This window comes from Sus scrofa, chromosome 1 (assembly GCF_054392235.1).
Source record: "Sus scrofa isolate SSC_HxYL_T2T_F1_AM1 chromosome 1, Sscrofa_HxYL_maternal_Yorkshire_Landrace_v2.0, whole genome shotgun sequence".
In the NCBI taxonomy this organism is placed as follows: Eukaryota; Metazoa; Chordata; class Mammalia; order Artiodactyla; family Suidae; genus Sus; species Sus scrofa.
This window is the reverse complement of record NC_139383.1, coordinates 181,502,905-181,519,006: the sequence shown is the minus strand read 5'-3', so window position 1 is coordinate 181,519,006 and position 16,102 is coordinate 181,502,905. Positions and strand designations below refer to the sequence as shown.

The 16,102-nt window shown below is 34.6% G+C and overlaps 1 long non-coding RNA gene and 1 pseudogene across 2 annotated transcripts in view; one reads left to right on the top strand and one right to left on the bottom strand.

Annotated features, from left to right (window-relative positions):
* The window catches only part of LOC146406899 (elongation factor 1-alpha, oocyte form pseudogene), a 131,163-nt pseudogene extending 123,488 nt beyond the window's left edge, over window positions 1-7,675 (bottom strand).
* Window positions 1-16,102, top strand: part of LOC146406898 (uncharacterized) — a 465,910-nt gene that overhangs the window by 300,387 nt on the left and 149,421 nt on the right. The window lies entirely within an intron of this gene.

Here is a 16,102-nt window from a genome sequence, read left to right as displayed (position 1 = left end):
CGTAAAGGAAAAGGTAGATTAATATAACCAGATTATAATTTAATACATATTTCAGACAAAAATGCTGATAAATAATGAAAAAGCAAATACTTGGATTGTACAAAGCATGTAGTAATTCATGTCATGCCTTCAGTAAACTATAACATCTTAATATTAGGAATTATATATGATGGTACTAAATAAATATTATTAATCCTTTAAAAAAGATTGAACTTTACTATTACCAAAGAAAGATTAATTTTAAAAAACTGTATAACTTTAGAAAATAACATATATGTGAAAAATTAGCTTCTCTATTTATCTCAGAATATAAATTACTCAACAATTTAAACAAATGTCAATATGACCCATTGCATTATGGCTGTTCCTTTGACTGTAAAATTAAATGTTATCTCGGTGAGGAGTTCCCCTGGTGGCTCAGCGGAAAGGAATCTGACTAGTATCCATGAGGACACAGGTTCTATCCCTTTCCTCACTCATTGGGTTATGGATCTAGCATTGCCGTGAGCTGTGATGTAGGTCGCAGACACGGCTGGGATCCTGTGCTGCAGTGGCTGTGTGTAGGCTGGCAGCTACAGCTCCAATTCAACCACTAGCCTGGGAATGCAGTTGCAGCCCTAAGATGACAAAAAACAAAACAAAACAAAACAAAACAAAAACCCACAAAAGTTATCAAAGGCAATACTGTTGTTTATGTATTGGTTTGGAAATATTTCAAAAATTTCATAATGCTAAAATTTCTTCATTTCCATGTTTGTTTTCAGCAAAGCCAAATACAAATCACCAAAAGCTTGATCAGCAAAATATGAAAGACACATAACAAAAACCATTAAAACTTAAAGACACAAAAAATAGCAACAAAGAGCTATACGTGTGAAAAATAACAGACATTCAAGATGTATCTGGGTCAAGTAGTCTCCAGGTGGCAGTCTAGCACTACCTCAGCCAAAAACTCTAGCTACAGACATTGGATATCTCTGATGTTCTTAATTTCTAGCAAAGAGGCCACATTATGTACCATTATCCTTGTGGAAACTTTGTCAGCAAAAACTCAGTTTATTCAATTTGCTGTTGGTGGCTTTCATAAAACATAGAGGAAATAATCCAATACCATTTAGTTACATTTGAAAGCAAATATACAGATTCATTTTAATCAGATTTATATTTTTAAAAAGAAAAAGGAGCATATTTTAAGACTTAGTATTTTTGTTTTTTATTGATTTTGGTCATACCCACAGCATGCATAAATTCCAGGGCCTGGGATTGAACCCAAACAACAGCTGCAATTTATGCCACCGCAGTGATAACACAATCCTTAACCCATTGCACCACTAAGGGAACTCCAAAAAACTTAGTTATTTTCTCATGTTACATTTCAATCAATATGACACCCAATCAAAGTCTAAGGAATAGCTCTTCTTTTCACACTTGGAATGGCAATTCTTCCGTTAGATGCATATTCAGATAAGAATAAGATCAACTATTCATAACAGTAAAATAGTTCCTTTCACATAAAATTTCATTATAACCTAGCCTTTAATTCTTTGTTAAAAATGTGTATCAGAAAAATCTTATCCTGATGTAGAAATTTAAAATTACATGTTGTCACAATCATTCCATATTGTCTAATCTTCACTTTAAAAATACATATAAATATGTAAATTTTAAAAATATTTTTTGCTTATTATATTAGTCACCTTGGGCTGGCATAACAAATGCCATACATTGGGTGGCTTAAACAACAGAAATAAATTGTTTTTTCCTCACAATTCTGAAGCCTGGAAAGTTCAAGATCAAAATACAAGCCAATTAGCTTCCTGGTGAAATCTTTTCCTAGTTGGTAGACACTGCATTTTCTCTTTGTCCTCACATGGCAGAGTTCTCTCTTCCTATTCTTTTAGAACTATCAATCATTGAATTAGGAGCATACCCTTACCTCATTTAACCTTAATAACCTCCTAAAGGTCTTATATCTGAATACAGTTAGATCGGGACTAAGGTTTCAACATATGAATTTTGTGAGACACAATTCAGTTCATAGAATCTATTAAAACCAAGATTAAATGGCTTCAGTATTATAGTAGAAACAATTGCCTTTTTGGCCATATTCATATAATAAAACTTAGTAATATATCTGCTATTATTTGGTGAATTTTCTCTTAAATTCTTTGCTGATTTTCATTACAAAATGGAGAAATTATGATTTTCAGTATAATTATAATAAATATTGACATCTAAAGTGGAAAATAGAATAAGCAGTGTATGCTATACTAGGGAAGAAAAACAATAAGTAGAACTTAACTAAAAAAATGAAAAAATAAAGAAAACAAAACATAAGTGGATATAGTCACAATGTTTCTTTGAAGACTTTTTTCAAAACCAAAATAATGGTTATAGCAGTTGAATGGAAAAGGATCAGAGGAATAAAGAAAATTAGTTGGGGAAACATGTTTCAAAAACATGTCTGTGAATGGGAATTCTCTTCTTTAAAATTTTTTGTTATAGTTGATTTATGATATTCTGTCAATTTCTGCTATACAGCAAAGTGACCCAGTCATAAATATATATATACTTATATATTCTTTTTCTCACATTATTATCCATCATGTTCCATCACAATTGACTAGATATTGTTCCCTGGTATATAGCAGGATCTCATTGCTTATCTACTCCAAATGTAATAGTTTGCCTCTGCTAACCCCAAACACCCAGTCCATCCCACTCCCTTCTCCTCCCCCTTGGTATCCTGGTATCCACAAGGCTGTTCTCCATGTCCATGAGGTTTTTTTTTTTTTTTTTTTTTTCCTGTAGATAGGTTAATTCGTGCAATATATTACATTCCAAATATAAGTGATATCATATGATATTTGTCTTTCTCTTTCTGACTTACCTCACTTAGTATGAGAGTCTCTAGTTCCACCCATGTTGCTACAAATGGCATTCTTTTGTTTGTTTTTATGGCTGAGTAGTATTCCATTGTGTATTATATACCACATCTTCTTAATCCATTCATCTGTTGATGGACATTTGGGTTGTTTCCATGTCTTGGCTACTGTGAGTAGTGCTGCTATGAACATAGGGGGTGCATGTATCTTTTCGAATTAAAGTTTTGTCCAGATATATGCCCAGGAGTGCGACTGCTGGGTCATATGGTAGTTCTATAATTAGTTTTCTGAGCTAACCCATACTTTTTTGCATAGTGGTTGTACCAGTTTACATTCCAACAAACAGTGAAGGAGGATACCCTTTTCTCTATACCCTCTCCAGCATTTTTCATTTGTTGACTTGTTAATGATGGCCATTCTGGCAGGTGTGAGGTGGTACCACATTGTAGTTTTGATTTGCATCTCTCTAAAGACTAGTGATGTTGAGCATTTTTTCATGTGTCTATTGGCTATCTGTATTTCTTCCTTGGAAAAATGTCTATTCACATCTTCTGCCCATTTGTAAATTGGGTCATTGGGGTTTTTTTGCTTTTGTATAAGTTGTATAAGTTGTTTTTATATTTTAGAGATTACTCCCTAGTTGTGTATAAGTTGTTTTTATATTTTAGAGATTACTCCCTTGTTGGTTGCGTCATTTGAAACTATTCTCTCCCATTCCATAGGTTTTCTTTTTTTTTTTTTTTATGGTTTCTTTTGCTGTGCAAAACATTTAAGTTTGATTAGGGCCTATTTGTTTGTTTTTATTTTTATTTCTATTGCTTTGGGAGACTGACATAAGAAAACATTTATAAAGTTGTTGTCAGAGAATGTTTTGCCTGTGTTCTCTTCTAGGAGTTTGATGGTCTCTTCTAGGAGTTTGATGGTGTCTTGTCATATATTTCAGTCTTTAAGGCATTTTGAGGGTTTTTGTTGTGCATGGTGTGAAGATGTGTTCTAGTTTCATTGATTTACATGCAGCTGTCCAGGTTCCAGCACCCCTTGCTGAAGAGAATGTCTTTTTCCCATTTCATATTCTTGCCTCTTTTGTCAAAAATTAACTGACCACAGGTGTGTAGGTATCCTCTATTCTGTTCCATTGGTCTGTATGTCTGTTTTTGGACCAGTACCACCCTGTCTTGATTAAATACCAAGGAATAAACCTGACTAAGGCTTATGCATCCTCTATTCTGTTCCATTGGTCTGTATGTCTGTTTTTGGACCAGTACCACCCTGTCTTGATTACTATAGCTTTATAATATAGTCTAAAGTCTGAGAGAATTATAACTCCTGCTTGTTTGTTTGTTTTTTCCCTCAGTATTGCTTTGGTAATTCTGGGTCTTTTATGGTTCCATATAAATTTTTGGCTTGTTTGTTCTGGTTCTGTGAAAAATGTCCTGGGTAATTTGACAGGGATTGCATTGAATCTCTAGATTGCTTTGGGCAGTATGGCCATTTTAACAGTATCGCTTCTTCCAATCCAGGAGCATGGAGTATCTTTCCATTTCTTTGAATCCTCTTTAATTTCCTTTATTAATATTTTATAGTTCTCAGCATAAGCCTTAGTCAGGTTTATTCCTTGGTATTTAATTTTTTTAGATACAATTTTAAAAGATATTGTATTTTTATATTCCTTTTCAAACATTTCACTGTTAGTATACGGATAAGCAACCAATTTTTGAATGTTAATCTTGTGTCCTGCACTTTTAACGCTAGATAAGATTAGGGTGTGACCATTGTGGCTCAGCAATAAGGAACCCAACTAGAATCCATGAGCATGTGGTTTCAATCCCTGGCCTCACTCAGTGGGGTTAAGTATTCGGTGTTGCCAAGAGTTGTGGTGTAGGTTGCAGACAAGAGATCTGGTGTTACTGTGGCCGTGCTGTATTCTGGCAGCTGCAGCCCCAATTCAACCCCTAGCCTGGGAACTTCCATATGCCATATACTGCATGTGCACACACACCCCTGCAAAAAAAAGGGGAAATAAAAAAACCCAGATAAGATTAAAAGAATGGTAGTAACAGGAAGTATATTAACCTGATTCTAAATGCAGTATGTGAATTCAGAAAATGGTAATTTAAATCCAATCAAATACTTTATAGATATTATAAAGTAATATATTAAATTGCATAATTGTACACATTATTTTAAGGAGCTTAATTGCTGTTTTCAAACTGTATCAGGAACTACAAAAAAGGAAATATATAAAATAAGACATAGCAATTATTTTTTTAAAAAATCACATTTTTCATAAAGGAATTAATGAAATATAAGTAAAAATAAATTATCAAAAAACAAAATTGACTAACAGCTTAAAATATACACTTCCTACAAGGATTGAAAAAAATAATCATTTAAATCTAAGCAGTTAATTGAAAGTCATAAATAGTAAGCAAGCAATAGAAAAACTTCAGTAGTTTTGTGAGCTAGAGAATTTATATGAATATAGAACAGAAAGTAAAATCCTATAGCAATAATAGCAAAATGGATGTGTTTGAATTGTGAAATAAACTCCAATGTTACCCTAGAATTGCATTTTATGCTACTTATAAATTTGCATGGCATATACATGTATTTGTATTTTTGACATACTAAAAAATATCTGGAGAAACTATTGAATATTGAAATACATTTAATCCCTTTAGTATCACTATCTCATTCATTATTCCTTGAGAGACATAATTTAATTATTCATTAAATTTTTGTTCTCATTTATAGTAAGTAAATGAAAGTCTGATACATTCTTAAGATTTCTTGATATTTTTTTCCTGAAAACTAGATGAAACCATATAAAAATCTTTTGAAGTGTGATACAATTATAATTTTAATTAGGAAAGGGATGGAAAATGATTTTCTATATAAAGAAAAAGTGATTTTCTTAACCTCCTTTTATTAGTGAGATAACTCATGTGAATATGGAGGATGATTTTTAAATGGCCCCATCTTAATAAAGTAGTGGAAACAAAACAAAGAAATCAATTGAAGGGAGATTCTGTTACCTTGTGTATCAATCAGGATCCCAGCCAAAACCAGAGGCACACTTAACAAAGGTTAATTAGAGGGATATTTTTAATAAAAGGGACTATTGTACCAGAGTGTAAACCCATTATAGGGATGCTACAGAGTATATATCAATATCACTGTGCTTTAGTGGAATTGTAAACAACCTGGGGCAAGAAAAAGTAAGAGGTGGGGATGGTTCCTGGAAACCAGGAGAGAGTTATATACAGAAGGACATTCAGAGAGAAGTGACCGTCAGTCACAGGGCATAATTATACAATGACCACTCAGCAAGAAGAAAGCTAAAGAGATGCATACTTAACCTCACTCTCCTTCCCTTTTCCTGCCAGTCCCCTATTTACCTGAGCTCTGTCAGAGGCTAGAGTGCAAAGGAGCCTTTTGATGCAATTTACACAAATCAGTCTCCTGGGATACAGAGTGGAATGGGGGAGACTAGAGAATATTTATTTCCAGAGAACAAGAACCTATAGTTTTATGTGTGTGTGTGTGTATACACATATACACACACACACACACATATATATATATATGGAAAGAGAAAGAGTTATAGGAATTGACTCACCCAATTATGAAAGCTAAGAAAGTCCCAAGATCTATAGTCTGTAATCTAGAGGAACAGGAAAACTAGTGGTATACTATAGTCTGAGTTCAAAGGTCCAGGAACTAGGAGAACCAGTGGTGTTAGTACCAGTCTGAGTAGAAAAGCTTGAGAATTAAGAGTCAGTGATGTAAGTTTCCATCCAAAGACAAAGACCCAGTGGTGCTGATGCCTGAGGGCAGGAGAAGATGGATGTCCCAGCTCAGGCAGGGACAGCAAATTTGCCCTTCCTCCATCTTTTTAAGTCTCTTTGCAGATTGAATGGTACCAACCCATATTGATGAGGGAAGATCTCCTTTACTCAGTCTGTTAATTCAAATCCTAATTTCTTCCAGAAACATTCACACAGACACGCCCAGTAATATTTTACCAGCTACCTGGGCATCTCTTAATCTAGTCCAGTAGACATAAAATTACCATTACAAAATGGATCCAGAGGCGCAAATGGTAGCTATCTGGAAGATAATGTCTTTCCAACAATCTTTGGAAAATATTCATAAAATAAATATAGTAAAAATATGAGCTCCTATTTGGCTGACAAATAACCTAATTTATTCCAATAGACAGAGGCTTAATATTAAACACTTTTAAAGTTATGTGTGACAATGATATGCTTTTCATTTTCTAGCTTCCTAAATCCAAAAAACTTCTGGAATTTTCTATGTCAGAATAGCATATGTTAGGTGATTATTTTCCTTTCTCTTTTAAAAATGATCTTAATTTTCCATGGGTCCACAGACTACTGAATAAACGGCCTCCTTATTCTAGCATTTAAGAATCTCCTTCATTTAAAAATCAATCTTTTATTTATATCAAAATGTCTTGTGGATAAATAATTTAAAAATAAAAACAGTCATTTCCCATTCTTCCTGAGTATTTTAGGTCTTTTTTTTTCCACTAGAAACTTGGTAAAAGTGAGATGGCAACTATGTTATTATGTCATATAGTTATTGCAAAAATAATCCAAATTTGGAAGTCTATATCTGCACTAGGAAAAATGAAAATACAGGATAGGCTTTTTCTAACCAGGATCAGGCAAAATGGCTCCAGCAAAGAAGGATGGCAAGACAAGAAGGGCCAGTCCACCATCAACGAGGTGGTGACCAGGGAGTACCCGATCAACATTCACAAACATGGTCATGGAGTGGGTTTTAAGAAGTGTGCCCCTTGGGCACTCAAAAGAAATCCAGGAATATGCCATGAAGGTGTTGGGAACTGCGGATGTGCTCATCGACACCAGTCTCAACAAAGCCCTCTGGGCCAAAGGAATAAGGAATGTCCCTTGTGCCCCTTGGGCACTCAAAAGAAATCCAGGAATATGCCATGAAGGTGTTGGGAACTGCGGATGTGCTCATCGACACCAGTCTCAACAAAGCCCTCTGGGCCAAAGGAATAAGGAATGTCCCACACGGGATCCATGTGTGGTTGTCTAGAAAATGTAATGAAGATGAGGACTCACCAAACAATCTCTATGCATTGCTCACCTATGTACCTGTCACCTCTCTCAAAAATCAATAGTTAATGTGGATGAGGACTAACTATTGATCATCAAATAAAAGTTGTAGAGCCAAAAAAAATAATAATAATACAGGGTAGAATATATCTTTGGACTTCTCTGAGTCTAGTATTTACTATAACTGGTATGTTCTATACAGGGACCTAAAAGCTGTCTATGGAATTGTCATAAGTGACTCTTAACACCATATGACTTCATGTTATTCCTACATCTGCCTTATACATGGTATTTCATTGCTTCTGAAACCATCATTTGGAGAGGCATAGATAATCACTCCTGGATAACTCTATAAACTTCTCAAGGATTATTACATTTGAAGATAAATATGCCATTCTGCCCTGCTGGCACACTCTGTCTTCTCTCCTGTAGACTTCCAAGGTATCTGGTGCCAAAATTGACTTTATCTAAGATATTTAACAAATTCTCAGTACAGAAGGCAAGTTATAAATAAGAATGGTAAATAAAAATTCATGTTTTTACACTATTTAGTTTGAATAACTATACTTAGTGAACAAATTAGGAATTATATTTCAGTGATAATCCTAGTTGCCAGAAATACAAATACTTAAACATTTTACAGGTTTATTTTTCTTCAAGTTAAAAACAAATGGAGTTTTATGTTCCAAGTCTAGTAGTTTAGTTCATCTATAATATTATCAATGAGAGGTAGCCACCTTTTATCTTTCCGCTCTGCTATTCTCAATGTATAGCTTTCCCTTAAAGTTGCCTCACAATAACGTGGAGGTTCAGCAATCCCATGTGTTCCCTGCAAAGGGAAACGAAAGGCAACTGAGAGAGATTCAAGTCAGATGAACCAGTTACCTCTCCCTTTGCTTTCAAGGAGCACTCCTGTATACAATGATCAACAAACTCTACTAAATTTTTACTGAGTTAACCAAAGGGAGAAGGAAGAAAAAGAGGGGAAGAGAAGAAGGGAAAAAAAAGGAAAATTTTATGTGCTCTATTATTTTTATATAGGTGTTCATATATATCTTTTAACTGTAGAATGATACAAAACATAAAACAAAGTACTTGTTTTTTAAGTTGGACTTTAACTTGATCTAGACCAATGTCAATTCTTAGGATATCTGCCTCTCCTATTCTCTCCTTTTTTGAGCCCTACAATTGTCTGCCACAGCATCGCCAGTTCCCTCAGCTCTTTTTCCTTCCCCCCTTGCTCCTAATTGGCCATTTCCCTCACTGTTTTCTAGTCCAAATCCTTCAGTTAATAGACGGATTAGCTAATTTTTTATCATTCCTATTGAGAAGATGCCTGTGTTCAAGTCTCATCTGTGAAAAAAAAGCTCAGCCCAACTCACAGCCTAATTTGCTTTTCTTTCCTTTTTTTTTTAATTGTTATTTCCCCAACACATTTTTTTTTCCCACCGTACAGCCTGGGGACCCAGTTACACATACATGTATACATACTTTTTTCTCCCATTATCATGCTCCATGGTAGTTCTCAGTGCTACACACCAGGATCTCATTGTTAATCCATTCCAAAAGCAATAGTTTGCATCTGTTAACCTCAAGCTCCCAATCCATCCCACTCCCTCCCCATCTACCGTTGGCAACCACAAGTCTATTCTCCAAGTCCATGATTTTCGTTTCTGGGGAAAGGTTCATTTGTCCTGTATATTACATACTAAATATAAGTGAAACTACCATGAAATACCACCTCACACCAGTCAGAATGGCCATCATTAATAAGTCCACAAATAACAAGTGCTTGAGGGGGTGTGGAGAAAAGGGAACCCTCCTGCACTGCTGGTGGGACTGTAAGCTGGTACAACCACTATGGAGAACAGTATGGAGGTACCTTTGAAATCTATACATAGAACTACCATATGACCCAGCAATCCCACTCTTGGGCATATATCTGGACAAAACTGTCCTTAAAAAAGACACATGCACGCACATGTTCATTGCAGCTCTATTCACAATAGCCAAAATATGGAAACAACCCAAATGTCCATTGACAGATGATTAGATTAGGAAGATGTGTTATATATACACAATGGAATACTACTCAGCCATAAAAAAGAAAAAATAATGCCATTTGCAGCAATATGGATGAAACTAGAGACTCTCATACTGAGTGCTTTTCTGAGTAGAGGTCAGTTTCAGTAAAAGATGATCACAGACTTGAAAGAAATTGTGACTGAGTAGTACAGAATAAGAGTTCAGTTATTTATTTTAACATATAAATCAGCTTTTTGATGATATAGTATAGGGAGAATGCATATGAGCTTCAGAAAGCCACATTGCTTTTTTCCACTTTGTAATTGCCATGTGGATGTTTAATAGATTATTTTTGATATATTGAAGAAGTGGTTTTTACCTTTAAAAAAGAAATAAGAAAGGAAGAGAACATACACAAATATGGGGTTTCTCCTACATTTTAAATGCAAATTTACCATTCTATATATTCAAACTATTCTTAACTGGTCATTCTAGTGCTATTTAAATTTATGTAAATGTGTACATATTTAAATCTTGTCAAGGGCTATGGCTGAGATACAGAGAATTCTCAGAATATTTCTAAAGCATATCAGTTAGGGATAATTAGGCTTTATAGATTTCTAGTTGTGTTTGACAATACTTAATTTTTTTTTTTAATTTAGAGAATGGAAAAGTCATCTAAGTGGTTATTGCCAATTTCATGGGGATAGTGATGTTCATTTATTTTGACAAAAATATCTTTATTTACTACAACACTGGCTGTTGTTATTAGGTAGTATGATATTTTATCTCCTCATTTAGAGGAACATTTTTGTCCTGTTTGCTTATTTTGGTTTTATTTTTGCTAGAGCGCTTAAGTTATTAACCAGTTATCCCTTGAAGCCATTTTGAATGTGAGCAGATATTACTGACAGTTTGTTACTGATAAATGCTGAATGCTGAAGGAGTTTTTATAGAAGTAAAATCAAACCACTATAATATTGTTAGCAGTCAGTCTTTTTGTACAAGTACGTATAAATTATATAAATGTTTTAGGTGAATATTTATTATTTTGCCCTTGGTTAGTAGTTTCTTAGGCTTAAAGTTTGGTTTTCTAAATATGGTTTTTAGAAGAGGCTGTATTTCTGCAGCCCCTTGTTCTGTCACTATGTTTAACTTACAAATAGCACAGGTAAAAGGGTGAATATTACTTATTGGTACCAAAAGTAATCACATTTTAATGAATCAGCAAAAGATTATGTATGTTAATTCTTTCCTCCTGACCAATTTAGGGAAAGAAAATGTGTAAATGCCTTTAAGTGGACCTATGTTCCATAAGATTAATTGATAACATAGTTTTGAAATGTGTTAGTAGCACACCAAAATGGACATAGAAATTCTTACTCTAGAAGTGTTCACATAACTAAGAAGTGACTAGAAAATACAATGTAGCTTTGATGAATACTCTAATTCTAATTCATATGCAAGTGTTTCTTACCAAAAAAATGAGAAAACAGTCTAAAATGGGTAGAGAAAGAGACTAGAATTCACATATTACTTTGAAGCTCTGCATTTGACTTCACTTTGTTACCTACAGAAAATAGTATTTAATTATTCTGAGTTTCAGATTCCTTCCATGTAAAATGATGCAGTATACTTTGCTTGGTTATGAGCCAGTTCATTAAATAATAAGAAATCCAAACTCTATCAGATAATATTTTAAAATTAGAGGTATTTTTCAGCTGACAATTCTGATGAAAGCCACACATTAAAAGAGATATGTGTAAATTGTTTTTGTTTGGTTAAAATTAAAGCCATTGCCATATCTTTAATTTCCTTATAAAATTGAAGGAGGCAAATTAGCCACTGAAAGGGTATGATATTGCACATGTAGCATTTGTAATAAAAGTATAAGTTTGCTATTACAGATTTTTACCCAGTAGTTCAAATAGATTTGCCACAGAGGAAGCTTTTCATTATTATTAAAATTTTAGTTACCAAAATGTGAATTAAAATGGAATGTGGAAGGAGTGTTCAAAAACATTGTTTAAATACAAATGATTTTTTTTTTTTTTTTTTTTTTTTTTTAGTTTTTTAGGGCCGCAACTGCAGTATATGGAAGTTCTCAGGCTAGGGGTTCTAATTGGAGCTACAGCTGCCAACCTACACCACAGCAACGTGTGATCCAAGCCTCAGCTCATGGTAATACCAGATCCTTAACCTACTGAGTGAGTCCAGGGATCAGACCCGCAACCTCATGGTTCCTGGTCCGATTCGTTTCCGCTGTGCCTGGACAGGAACTCCATAAATACGAATAAATTTGATAGCAAATAAAGGTACAAAGAAAAAGAAATGTATCTACAGAATACAGGCAGCCAGTAAAATCCTGACACCAGAATAGAATATGCTCTCAATTAGTGTCCTCTAGAAAGTTGTGTGAGCCTGATCCTAGAAGAGGCAATGAGAGGAACAAGCCCATATGCTGCAACACATCCCTCAGGCTCATGTGGTCTTGTGGATTTAGTTTAGTGCTTGAGGCTACCATACAAGCTGCAGGGTGGCCTTCCCTTTAATCTTGCCTAAGGATGTCAAAATAACTTCCTGGTGATGAATAAAAGACAAAATAACATTTTGAAAAAAGCTGAAACTCATATTGCTGCCATAGGAACAGCAAAAGCTTCTTTAGCTGTTCTTGTACACAGCAATGGGAGGGATCACCATTACCATAGGGGGGTCTACCTGGGGAATTAGGAGCTGTGGTTTGTGGTTCCTCTGCCACCCCAGGGGATCATGGCATGGGCCACACACCAACCAGCCCCAGATCCATCTTAGCAGGCACCTGTGTCCTCAGGGATATCATTCAAATTTCTGCCATGAACTTGCTCTATAGCTTGCCTGTCTACTACCTAAAAACAGTGAGTAAGGGACAATGGAGAAAATTATCTCAGAAGTACTTTATAGCATTCTCAGCCTTTTAGGTTTTAGGAGCAATTCAACCTGAAACTCTTATGCCTAAAATCTAAATACAGCCAGTAAAATGGATAATGGAGATTAAAGAGATCGATCACGCTGTTTTATTTGATTTCAAGTCATTAATATGTTCTATGGGTTCTAAAATCTCAAATTCTTTGAGATTATTTAATAAAATATTATCTCTGTTAACAAACTTAGTTCTGGTGTAATTTTCCCCACATATTTTTTTCTTTTTTCTTTTTTTCTTTTTGTATCGAAACTGTCAGCATTAGGTTTACATTCAGGGGTTTTCAAAAGCCTGAAAGTTTTCACCAGCCAAATTATCCCCACTCTGAAGGATAATACTGGAAAATATATGTCAGTTTCCTAATTGAAAGGAAGAAGCTATATAGTTAGAGTTTGAATTTAATGAATCTGAGCATCAGATCAGGAACATAGCTTTTATCTAAGCTACAGCAAGTAGTGACCTGACAGGGAGATTTTTTCCAGAAAAGGAGGAATTATATTTGATCACACAGACAGACCAAATTGAACATTCTTCAGAATCTCTCTCAAGGAACAGTTATTCCAATAATGATAAAAGTGTAAAGAGTTTTTGATATTGTCCTCATTGGCACTATTTAATCATTTTTGATTGAGATAAGTGGACATATTTGTAGTACATACTAAGTTACAGTATGACTAAAATTTTAGTGATCTGAGGCTTTGATTACTTCTTAATGCACAGGTAGCGAATATGTCAAAGAAGGGTGGCTTCAGATGGCCTTGCACCCCACCTTCAGGACCCTCTGTTGGCAATGCAGTGGAATCCTAATTCATGTCTCCCTTTAATACAACACCTAATAGCAAGCAGAGTGATGCTTTAGAGATGTAAGTATGATTATATTGCTGACACCAGTATCCATGCCGTCTGTACCTGATTGAAATACCTCAGAAAGTTTCCTGTGCTCCCAAGGCAAAAAGAGAAATCATCATTAATACGGAGGATGGCTTTGCATAATTGACCACTTCCTGCTTTTTGTACCTTGTTCCTCATACTTCCTGTCTTGCCAGAAGTGCCTTTACATATGCTGTTCCCTCTGTCTAGAATGTTTTCCTTTATCTAATGAATTTCTCCTCTTTCTTCTGATTGTTGCTCTATTATAATTTCCTCATCTCCATGGTTAGGTTAATATTTCCTAGGTTGTGCTTTTATATCACTATATACAATATGATTACAAATAACAATTGCAATTTACAATATTTTTGAAAGGCCTCCCCTAATTCCCTCATTACTTCAAGTTCAGGCATTCTGCTCAATATTTAAAAAAAATAAATAAATAGAACTCCATACTTATTCTTTTGTTTCATAACAAAATGAATTATATCACTTCCATTAAAAAAGAATAATTTCAGACCCTGGAACCAACTGAGTGTCTCTAAATTAAGTTGTTTATGTACAAGTTGAAGTTTTTATGTTCCTCTATGCTGGTATAGTTTTGAATTTAAGATTTTTGAAGCTTGGCAGATCTGTTATTGACCCATTCAGAATATTAGTATATAAATTAGGTTTCTCATTCCAAAAAGTCCTGGTAATATTGTCTTCACATGCCCTATTGCATATGAAAGCATATTATATGTTGACAGTTAACTCTTTTGTTCCCTAATAGTGCCTGTCTTACAGCAACTCATCCTTGTTTTTATAGGCAATGTACTCTAGAATCTTTTTAAGTAACTAAAACTTATGTTTTAATTATATGTGATTCTGTATATTTTGATTCTTTAACCTGTGGGGTTAACTCTTTTATTTATTGAGTTATTTTTAAAACATTTTATTTGTATATAATGGTTTTCTCAAGTGTACACTAAGGATAAATTCACATTTACAAATTTAAAAATGTATCATCAGTTATTATATAAGTAGCCATCATAGATTATGATTACATCTATGATCTGATTTTTTTTTTCTTTTTATGACCACACCAGTGGCATATGGAAGTTCCCAGGCTAGGCATCAAATTGGAGCTGCAGCTGCAGGTCTACATCACAGCCACAGCAATGCTGGATCCAAGCCTCATTTTTCACCTACATGGCACCTTGCAGATCCTTAACCCACTGAGTGAGGCCAGGAATTGAACTTGCATTCTCATGGACAACTGTATTGAGTTTTTAACCCACTGAGCTACAATAGGAACTCCTGATCTGATATCTTTTGAAAAAGAAGAGATTTTTATTTTCTGGTTACAGAGTACTTTAATGGTCTTTATATTTGGATAGATTGTCTTTTTCTCCCTGTTCCATATTCTTATTATAAATGACCAGCGTTATCTCTAGCTGTTTTTTTTTTTTTAATACTATATCTCTAATAAAAAACTGCAAACTATGCAGGGAGTTCCCATTGTGGCTCGCTGGGTTAAGAAACCAATGGTATCCACAAGGATGCAGGTTCAATCCCTGGCCTTGCTCAGTGGGTTTAAAGAGCTGGCATTTCCACAAGCTGCCATGTAGGTCACAGATGTGGCTTGGATCTGGTGTTGCTGTACCTGTGGCGTAGACTGGCAGCTGCAGCTCCAGTTCACCTCCTAGCCTGGGAACATCCATATGCTGCACGGGTGGCCTTGAAAAGAAAGAGACAAATAAACAAACAAAAAGCAAAATCTGAATACTTTCCATACTGTCCATATGGTCCAAAGACAAATATTAATTTTGCTTAGAAAAACTGAGTATAGTTGGCAAAGGCTGTGGTCCATGCATTGGTATATGGGTAAACTAGTAAAGTAATAACATGTATGGGTAACTCATAAATTTAATATTATCTACTCAGGAGATTTATGGTCTGCTTTCTCTCTTTTGTCCATTCTAAGTTTACATTCTATCAGAGCTTGCACAGGAATAAATTCTCTCAAATTCACCATAGCCTTCTCTAGTGTATTTGTAGAGTTGTGTTTTTTTGCTGCTATAAATTATCCTTTAATACTATGTTTTTTGTTTTCCACAAACTAAATTTTAAATGTGTTCTTAGTACAGTGGATGGACTTTTGAGAGAAAGAATAGTAAACACCTAATTTTTTCAAAACTAGAAACTTTTCACATATGAATGTTATTGTGTTCTTTTCCTTAAACACTTGGGAAATGACATTTTATAGCAAATAA